This window comes from Dasypus novemcinctus, chromosome 22 (assembly GCF_030445035.2).
Source record: "Dasypus novemcinctus isolate mDasNov1 chromosome 22, mDasNov1.1.hap2, whole genome shotgun sequence".
NCBI lineage: Eukaryota > Metazoa > Chordata > Mammalia > Cingulata > Dasypodidae > Dasypus > Dasypus novemcinctus.
In genome coordinates this window covers 7701588-7711855 of record NC_080694.1, presented here as the reverse complement: position 1 = coordinate 7711855, position 10268 = coordinate 7701588, and the positions used below count along the sequence as shown (strand labels likewise).

The 10268-nt window shown below is 37.8% G+C and overlaps 1 pseudogene; it reads left to right on the top strand.

The window, feature by feature from the left end:
• Nucleotides 1–3072: 3072 nt before the first annotated feature.
• LOC101418625 (homer protein homolog 1-like) lies at nt 3073–9512 on the top strand (annotated as a pseudogene).
• Nucleotides 9513–10268: the final 756 nt, after the last annotated feature.

Below are 10268 nucleotides of genomic sequence, written 5' to 3'. Positions count from 1 at the left end.
TGTTTTTTGTTAATTCTTTTGGGGTTTTCTACATTGACATTTGTATCACCTGTAAATAAAGACAGTTGCATTTCTCCTTTCCTAATATGTATATTGGTTGTTTCCTTTTCTTCTTATCTTGGTAGGATTATTGAATAGAAGTGGTGGGAGGGGCCACTCTTGCCTTGTTCCTGCCCTCAGGTTGAAAACATCTAATTTCTCCCCAATACATATGATGTTATTTCTAGGTTATCTGTAGATGTGGATCATTAAGTAGAGGAATTTCCTCTCTATTCCTAGTGTGTTGTGTTCAGTACTATTGTTCAATTGTGTCAAATTCTGTCTCTGCTTTTACAGATGATCATATGATTGTTCTTTAGCTTATTGATGCATTAGATGGTTTAAATTGATTTTTGAGTAGAGTCCTTTATTATCTGGGAATAAATGCCATTAGTTGTGGTTTATAATTATATTTATGTATTGTTGGATTAGATGTGTAAATATATTGTTCAGGATTTTTGCATCTATGATTTTGGAAAATATCATCTATAATTTTCCTGCTTAGTAATATCTGCATTTCAAACTGGTGTAATTCTCAGCTCATAGAATGAGTTAGGAAGATTTCAACCTGTTTTTTTGGTTGTTGTTGTTGTTTTCTGGAAGAGATTATAGGGATTGGTATTATTGCTTCTTTAATTGCTTGGTAGAATTCACAAGGGAAATCATGTGCACAAGATGATTTCTGTTTTGGAAGGGTGTTAATTATTGGTTTAGTTTCTTTAATCGACATTAACATGTTCAAATTAACTCCTTCTTCATTTACAAATGTGATGGTTAATTTCATTTATCAACTGGGCTAGGTTATGGTGCCCAGTTGTTTGGCCAAGCAAGCTCTGACCTGAGGTTGACTGTGAGGGTATTTTAAAGATGGATTTGCATTTATATTCAAGTGACTACATCGATAACTGGTTGTATCTAAAAATGAGAGTGTTGTAACCATGAGGGAAGTCTTCTCTTTCAATCAGTTGGTGGTCTTAAAGTGAGATCTGAATACTTCAGATGCCAGAAAGGAGGATTTCTGCCTCTACTTCAGCCAGCCATCTTCTCCTTGGGCATTCAACTTCATCTTCATCAGTGCTTCCAACTTGTGGCACACCACACGGAATTCATACTTGCAAATCCCCATGGTCACTTGAGACAATTCCTATAATAAATCTCTCTATAAATATACATTTAAGTGTACGTATAGAACATATACACACACATATACATAGTCAGTTCTGTTTCTCTTGAAATCCCTGCATAATAGAAATTTTGATACCAAGAGTAGTATTTGCGAAACAGCATATTAGGGATGCGATTTCTGAGTTGGTTCTGGAGTTTTGGGAAATGGTTCTCTAATCTGATTAGGTCTAAAGACACTAATTACCATATCCAGTGATCAAGAAGACATTGATAGCTCTGGGTATGAACAGGCACTAGAGATATGCGAAATATTTCCCACTCTAATGCTAATTAGAGGCAAAGCTCTGGTTGACACTGTATTTGATACATCAGCAGATTTTTGTGAAGTCGAAAAACATGTTGATCCAGCTGCCTCAGGCCAGTGGCATCCAACAGGGAAGGGTGCCCTCCTCCAGGCGGCTGGGGGAGGCGGAGGCGGAGGCTGATTTCCGGCCAGGCTCGTTGCAGATGCTCTGCGGAACAGGAGTCTGTGCCAGACAGAAGCAGGATTTGAGGGAAGCATGAGGAAATTGGCGGCAGGGCCTGGGAACGTGAGGCAGTGATTCGCGGCGCCTAGAGTGAGAGCAAGACGCTGGGGTGAGGATCTGGAGCCGCAGCTCTCTCGCGTCTTGGGGTCCCCTGTCCCGATCTGGGAGTGCCCACCCGCCTGAGCTCAGGCAGGCACCCCCACCCTTAAACTCCTTCCGCTGTAGCCGGTCGGTCCTCCCGGGCACTGGGGCCTGGTGCTTGTGCAAGCGTGGGGCTCAGCTATCCTATTCATTCATTCATTCATTCATTCATTCATTCATTCATTCATTCATTCATTCATTCTTTCTTTCTTTCTTTCATTCATTCATTCATTCATTCATTCTTTCATCCATCCATCCATTCATTCATTCATTCATTCATTCATTCATTCATTCATTCATTCATTCATTCATTCTCCCCAGAGCCTCAGAGCTCCTGGGCTCACAAGAGAGGACAGTCACGAATCAGGCGGAACCGGATTCCACTGTGTTTGGCGACAGGGGGCTGAAGGGCTGAGGGAGGTGGGATCCGTCCTCCTTCCCCGCTCCCCATGTGCGCTGCTCCCTCAGCCTGCTGTGGGTCTGGAAATGGCTCGGTTTATCTTCCTCCCTCGGGGAATGAATCGACCCTCCCAGCCTTCTCCTCCTCCCCACCTCCTCTCTGCTCCTAGTCTTAGGAGGGGAAAAAATTTGAAAGAAGAGCCCAATGTGGAGTACGCTGCAGGTCTCGAGCTGCCAGATTTGCACTTTGGGGAGATTTTTTCCTCTATATTTTTTCTAATGTGAGCGCAGGGAAGAAATGGCTTTGCTGCTTTCGGGAAATTTTATTTTCAGGTAGAGATCTTTAAAGTGCAGAGTCGCATTAGGTTCGTGCTCCATCCCCAGAGACCTGGTGTGGAGAAATTTGAACCTGCAGCCTTAGTAGCACTGAAAAGGCCGCGTCACTTGGCTCTTCTAGAGTGTCAAGGAGGACGTGAGCGAAATGACCAGGGAACTCATTTTTTGTTGGATTCCGTGAAGCTGGATTCTGCGTTTGCGTACATGTAGACCCATTTGTGGGATAAAATTGACCGCTGTCTCCTCTGCAAAGCATTTTAACTCTAATAAGCAAATGCCACCTCAGTTTGAACATTTTGTTATTTATGAGAGAGAAGTCATTTTACCTAAGAAAACGAATTTAATTGTCAGCACTATCGAAATACCTCTAGAGAAGAATCCTGGGCAGGAGACAAGGCAGTTGGGGGGCGGGGAGCAACTGCGAAATAGCAGAGGGAGGAATTCCTTTGGAAGTCATTCCTTGGTATAAGAACAAACATTTCAAAGCAATTTTTCAGTGGACAAAATGGGGTGACAACCCAACTTCAGCACTCAAGCTCATGTCTTCCAGATAAGCCCAAACACGAAGAAGAGCTGGATACCCACCAGCAAGCATGCAGTTACTGTCTTTAGTTCTCGGACAGCACAAGAAGTCTATATAGGATAAGGAACCATTTAGATGGCTCAAAGGCATTAATAAATAGCATCATCACCACAAATTTGACATTTACTAAAACGTCTCAGAAGTTTGGCCAATGGACAGAGAGTTGGGTCGACACTTTATGAACTGTGATTCTCCTTTCCAGCATTGTCTCTCAAAATTTGTAGAAAAGTTTCAGGACTTTAAAGAAGCTGCTCAATTAGCAAAGGAAATGTCACACACACAAAATGATGGAACTTATCACTTTCTCAGGAACCAGCAGTAAGGGATTTTCAGGCTCCTTTAATGCCAGAAAATATCAGTGGGACAGATGAAAGAACACTTGTTGTGACACAGAATGCGGAACCAAGGGCTGAAGCACGTCGGTATGCATTGCCATTTCACATAGTTCAGCACCCAGCAAACATTGGGTGGCTGAACTGGTTACCCTTAAAGGAGAAAATGCCTGACTCAGCACAGCCCTCTGGAGTCCACTGCCCATGTGAAACAATGGAAACAGCAACTAGCTGCCTATCAAGAAGAAGTGGAGGCCGCGGACTTGGCCCTGTGGTTAGGGCATCCGTCTACCACATGGGAGGTCTGCGGTTCAAACCCTGGGCCTCCTTGACCCGTGTGGAGCTGGCCCATGCGCAGTGCTGATGTGTGCAAGGAGTGCCCTGCCACGCGGGTGTGTCCCTGCACAGGGGAGCCCCACGCACAAGGAGTGCGCCCCGTAAGGAGAGCCGCCCAGTGTGAAAGAAAGTGCAGCCTGCCCAGGAATGGTGCCGCACACATGGAGAGCTGACACAACAAGATGATGCAACAAAAAGAAACACAGATTCCCGTGCCACTGACAACAACAGAAGCGGCCAAAGAAGACGCGGCAAAATAGACACAGAGAACAGACAACTGGGGTGGGGAGGGAAGGGGAGAGAAATAAATAAATAAATAAATCTTAAAAAAAAGAGGAAGTGGAATGTCTGCACAAGCTGGTAACTGAGCGAGAATGTGTTAGTAGTCAAGCAAATGCAGTGCATACCCATAGGACAGAGTTAAATCAGACCGTACATGAACTGGAAGAGACTGAAAGTGAAGGAAGAGGAATGGAAAGATTAAAACAAGAAATTGATAATGCCCGACCGAGGATTACGAGGACAAAGGGGCTCAGTGACTCAGAAACTACAGGTAATAGAAATTCTGAACAAAGACCTGGAGGGACAACTGCCTGACTTACAGCAACTTCTGGAGAAAAGTCAGAATGAACAAGAGGCTTTCCTCAATAGCCTGAAGTCAGTTTTAGAAATTCATGATGGAAAAAGTTTGAACTAACAGAATTACAAGATAACTTGGCCAAGCTACTAGAATGCAGGTAAGAAAAATGAAATTTTAGTGCCAATTGATTCAAAGATACATTATCTTCATAGGGACTGTTTGAGTTCTGCATCGAGATTGCACAAAAAATTTGATTATCATTTCTCTAGGAGGAGGTATTTTGAAAATTGTATATTTCAGTGTAACTTTTACAGTTAAGTTTGTGCCTAATTTGGGGAAAAAGAGATGGAAAACTTGAACTACAAATTACCTCCTTGTGTATTATGAGCGATAGTTAACTAGAAAGTTATAAATAGACAGTGCAATCTTTCTCTTTTTTTTTATATTAGCCAGTGGAAGAATTAACAGTGTCTAGGTCTCATCCCCTTTATGTGTTCAACACAGTGAAGGTTATCTGCCTTATAAATTAATTTATTTATGATATCTAAGAACTGTTTTATGCAAAAACTTAGTGATAGCCCTGTCTTTTGTTATACCATATATAATTTCTAAGGATATTTACACTGCTGAAAAACAGTACCATTACTAATTAATTCTTTCCAGGTGTGAGAGAGCCACATCTTTAGTGGAAACATATTTACTTTAGATGTGTGTATAGAATGTTTCCCTTTTTTAAGTGCTGGAAGTTATTTCACTATGATGACCTCTCTGGTGTTCTCTAATCTTGTCCACTGTATAACTTACTTTTTCACACTGACGCCATGTATTTATGAGAACCTATTGTCTCCCATTTTATTAAACATTTTAAAGCCAACTAATGAAGACATCTGATTCCCTCAGAAACATTTCTTTTTAAATTTCTATTAAACTTGACACACACTACTGAAATACAGCAACCATCACTGGCATCTGCTCTAGCAATGTTAAATATATTTACACAATATGCAGTTACATTTGTTTATATGTTTTTAAAGAAATCATTTCTAAATGATAGATGCATATTAATTTAAGAATAATTATGGTTTTGGGGGAACTCTTTATTATAGAGCATTTTAAGGCATGTAGATATTTTGAAAAGCAGCATTTATATCACACAGCTGATCAGAGGACTGGCTGTAAATTGTGGTCCTGGCAGATGGCGATGGAGGCCTGTGCTCTCTCTGGGTCTTCACAACAACCACATCTATATTCAGTTCTCACAAGGCAATATTCTGAACTGTCAACTAGGCATTTCAAAACCAGAATTAAATTTAATGGGCTCTTCTCAGTGAATAGGTTTTAATGTTGTTTGATGTAATTTTAAATGACTTTCAGCAAACTTCCTTTTATTTATATATTTCTTTTAAGAAATGATTTAAAAGTAAGTCAAGTGCTGTCTAGTCTGTTTATGGAATAGGAATCACATCAGAATACATTTATTCTTGCTGTACAATGCCTGTGATGTTGAGAAGCATTCTTTTTTAAAAGTGTATAATTCAATATCCGACTTTATGATGTCTATAAATACACTGATTTTTTAAATTTGAACACCAACACAGTCAAATTGTGACGTACAAAATTTTCATTAATCACTTAGTAACCAATTTAATGCAAAAACTGCTATTCAACACTAGACAATTTTGTTTATATGTGTGTGTACATTAATGCATGTTAATTTATATTTGAGTGAAAACTAAATGGTTGTTTCTAAAATGGGTTTTCCAGTGTCTCTGTAAAGCTTATATCAGACACTCAGTCATCTTGTATTATATGTACTATATAACATAACATCATGGAAGTACCCTTCATCTATTTTAGGATATTTTTCTCACCTATTTATTATAGGGATAATAATTTAATTACATGTGCATGCTCAGAATCAAGATATTTCTCTGATAAATCATGTAATAAAATTTATTTGACTGATGGATCTTAAAATTTAAAACAAGGATTTGCAGGGTCAGATGCTGGACATTATATATCCCACCATAACCCACTGAATGTACCGGGGGAGAGTGTAAACTACAGAGTAAACTATTATCCACGTGGTGCAGCAGTGCTCCAAAATATGTTTGCCGAGTGTGATGAGTATGCCACAATGATGAAAGAGGTTGTTGGTGTGGGAGGAGTGGGGTTGTGGGATGGGAGATATACGGGAACCTCTTATGTTTTTTAAAATGTAACCTTTTCTGTGATGTATGTATCTTCAAAAAAATTCAATTTACAAAAATCATGGGGTGGGGAGTGGGGTGTGGGTTATATGGGAAGCACTTATTTTTTTTAATTGTAATGTTCCATGTGATCTATTAACTTTAATAATAAAAGTATTATTTTAAAAAACCTCTGATGTTGACTGTGTTGTTCTTAAATATATTAGCTAAAGTTTTTAAAGAAAAAGATGAACTCAAGGTTTCAATATCCCCCCAAAATTTCTCATGAATGACATGAAAGTTTTTAATTTGTGCTCTGAAATAAACTATTATTTCTTTTAGTCACAGAGTTGACAGTTTTGCAAACAAGATGAAGAATGTTATCATGCAAGGAACTGAGAATTCAATACAAATTGAATTCTCAGCATTTCATGGTGTCTGCCAGTAAACTGAAGGCATTTTGGAAGGAGTGGTACCCAGAAATTGGAATGGGGCATGTATGCTGATCAGGATGATGATGAGGCCCTTGGGCCTGTAAATTCTACTGAGTCTTCTTTGCCATATAAACCTGTAATCTTCTGACCTGAGGAACAGGCAATCCAGTCTGTCTGAGGAGATTAACTCAATTTTGCCAGATAAAACTAATGGAGCCCTCTGAAGTAATTGACTTGCAAGGCACTGCTGATTTCTTTAATGACCCACCCCCATTCCTTTTCAGTCCCAAACCTATAACCAGCCTGAAGCCCTCAGAAGTCCATATAGGTGAGGTACAAAGTGTGACCCATGAAGAGGTGCACTGCACTCTAAAAGAACAAAATATTTTTCCCAACTCTCTTTTATACAGAAAGAAAACAGGAGAATATGTGTGGGAATAGAAATTAAAGATGTAGAGTAATGACAGAAGGAACATGATGTTGAATCAGGTTGGATTTATTGATATGGGTTCATACCTCTCAATCATCAGGTGGAGAATAGAGTTACAGTACTAAGTAGGGCGACTGATCCTGATTACCAAGGAGACAGTGGACTGCTACTACACAAAAGAGATAAAGAAGAGTGTGCCTTGTGACAAGAGATACCTTAGGACATCTTTTAGTACTACCATGCCCTCTCATTAAAGTCAATGGGAAAAAAAATAAAATCAATGGAAAACTACAAGAACCCCATATAGGAAAGACTACTAATGACTTAGATCTTTCAAAAATTAAGAGTTTGGTTACCCCAACAAACAAAGAGCCATGTCCAACTGAGGTGTTTCCTGAGCATTTAAAGGAAATATGAAAAGTGTAGTGAGTAAAAGAAGGTAGCACAAATTCCAGCTTTGACCATGTGACCATTTATAGAAATGGAGACTTTGTTTATGAATAGTCCTTATTTTCTAATACATGTTTTTATATACATACATAAAGTATTTTTCTCTGTTTTCTTCCCTATCTTATTCCCTTATTATATAACAAGTTGTATTAACTTCATGTCATAGTATTTAATTTACAGGCTATCAAGGGAAAAAGTGAATATCACCCAAGGACTTGCATCCTTTTCTGGGGAAAAGATTAGTGTTTTCAGTTCTTGTAGGACAGTTTTATTTTGTTAGGTGGAAGGAAGGCTATGTTATTGTCTTTATTTGGAGGTAAATATGGTTTAAGATGTGTATGGCTGCCAACTTTACAAGGGGCACACAGTGATGGTTACTTTCATATGAAATTTTGGCTAGGTTATTGTGCGTAATTATCTGGCCAAGTGAGATATGGCCTGATTGTTGATGTCAAGGATTGTTTCCTCTCCCTATGGCACAATCCTAAGGGTGCTACCAGGTTAAAAACCAGGCCAATAATAATACTCATCATATTGATTTCCTTTCCTGGTCTCACAGTTTTGTCCAATGTTTGAAAACAGTTATTTAATATATTTTGCCTAATTGTTTAATTTTTTTTTCTTTTTAGAATGGGATGGGAAATCTGCTACCAATTATTTGGGCATGGCTTGATGCTGAGGTCTTGCAAATGGATTTGAAGATCACTTTCCACATTTCCATTTAGAAAATCCTGGTGAGATTTGGTTGGAAACATTCAAATTACAGAGTAATTTGGAACAAATTAACCTATTTTTAATATAGACTTCCTAACAATGAGCGTGATAGATGTTTTCTTTAGATCTCCTTTCATGTTCTTCTAGGAAGTTTTAAAATTTTTTCCCTTAAGAAGTAGCCCATCATTTCTCATATTTATTTGATTGATTTTATGATAAATAAATATAATACATTTAAATGTATGAAAGAAAGGGGTAGTGATATTTTATTACCATTTTATAGATGATTTAATGGTTTCTTATATAAGTGGTCTTTGTGAAAAAATAAAAGTTTGAAAACCAATGCATTTGAATTTCCTGTTCTACTTTTTGATCTGCATGACCTGTATTCCTGATTTACCACAATGAGGACCGATCTTGGTCTATGTACAACCTATAAAGGCAAGCACAGTGACTGAGTGGTGCAGAGTTGATCTCATGGTGCTTTTAATATGCATTTTGCTTATTTCTAATAATGCACACTTTTTCATGAGCTTATTGGATAATTCATATATCTTCCTTGGTGAAGTGCTTATTTAAGCCCATTTTAGAGTTCTTTACGTTTTTAGCTTTTTGTAAAATCAACTTTGATACATAACAATAAAGCATACAATCCATTCAAAGTGTACAGTCAATTGTATTTGGTATAATCACATAGTTGTACATTCATCATTTCAAACATTATTAGAGCATTTTAATTATTACAATAATAATAGTAAAACAAAAAACAAACAAAAAACTCTACCTCTAAATAATCACCTCTCAATCTCTCTTTGCTCCATTTGCTGTACATAACTGCTATTCTGTTTCTGTCTAATTTTTTGTATATAGGTTTTGTATAGATTGAATAAAAAATAAGTAGTACCTTTTGTCTATTTCTTTCACTTAGAATATTTCCTTTATTTTTACCCTTAAAGGAAGCTTATTCATATATACCTATACACTACTGCCCATCGTTTGCTTTGGTTGTATTTTTGCCCAATATTAACATATTATAATGTTAACATACATTGGTTCATGTTTAAAGAAAAAGTCTTTTATATTCAATATTATCAATATTCATATTTCACATGAGGTTTCACTATGCTATACAGTCATGTTACATTTTATAGATCCTTCTACTAATATATGTGACCTTAGACTTTCCCTTTCAAGCACTGCCATCCCCATTTTTAGCATTGCTAATTACAAACACTATGATGTGCTTTCACAATTTCTATTCACTTCCAAAGATGTGTGAATAACATTTTTACCAATTCTGCATAGATTAACCCTAAACATTCTAGGTCACCAGAAAATACAAAGTTAGAGAGTGGAATACATTTTCCAGCCATCAAAAACAGAAACTAAGAACTTCATTTAAAAAGTATCTGGCTTTGCAGGAAGCATTGAAGGGAGCCTTACAGCCTAAAAGAAAAAGTTAGGAGAGAGAGTTGGAGGAGAGTGTAAAAGGGAAGACTAGCAGAAAGGATGGTCAAAAGAGTAAAAAGACAAAAAATAAGATACGACATATGAAATGCAAAGACTAAAATTGTACAAGTAAATAAGCAGTAACAGAAATATCATTGAATGTGAATGAATTAAACATCACAATCAAAAGATATAGACTGGGAA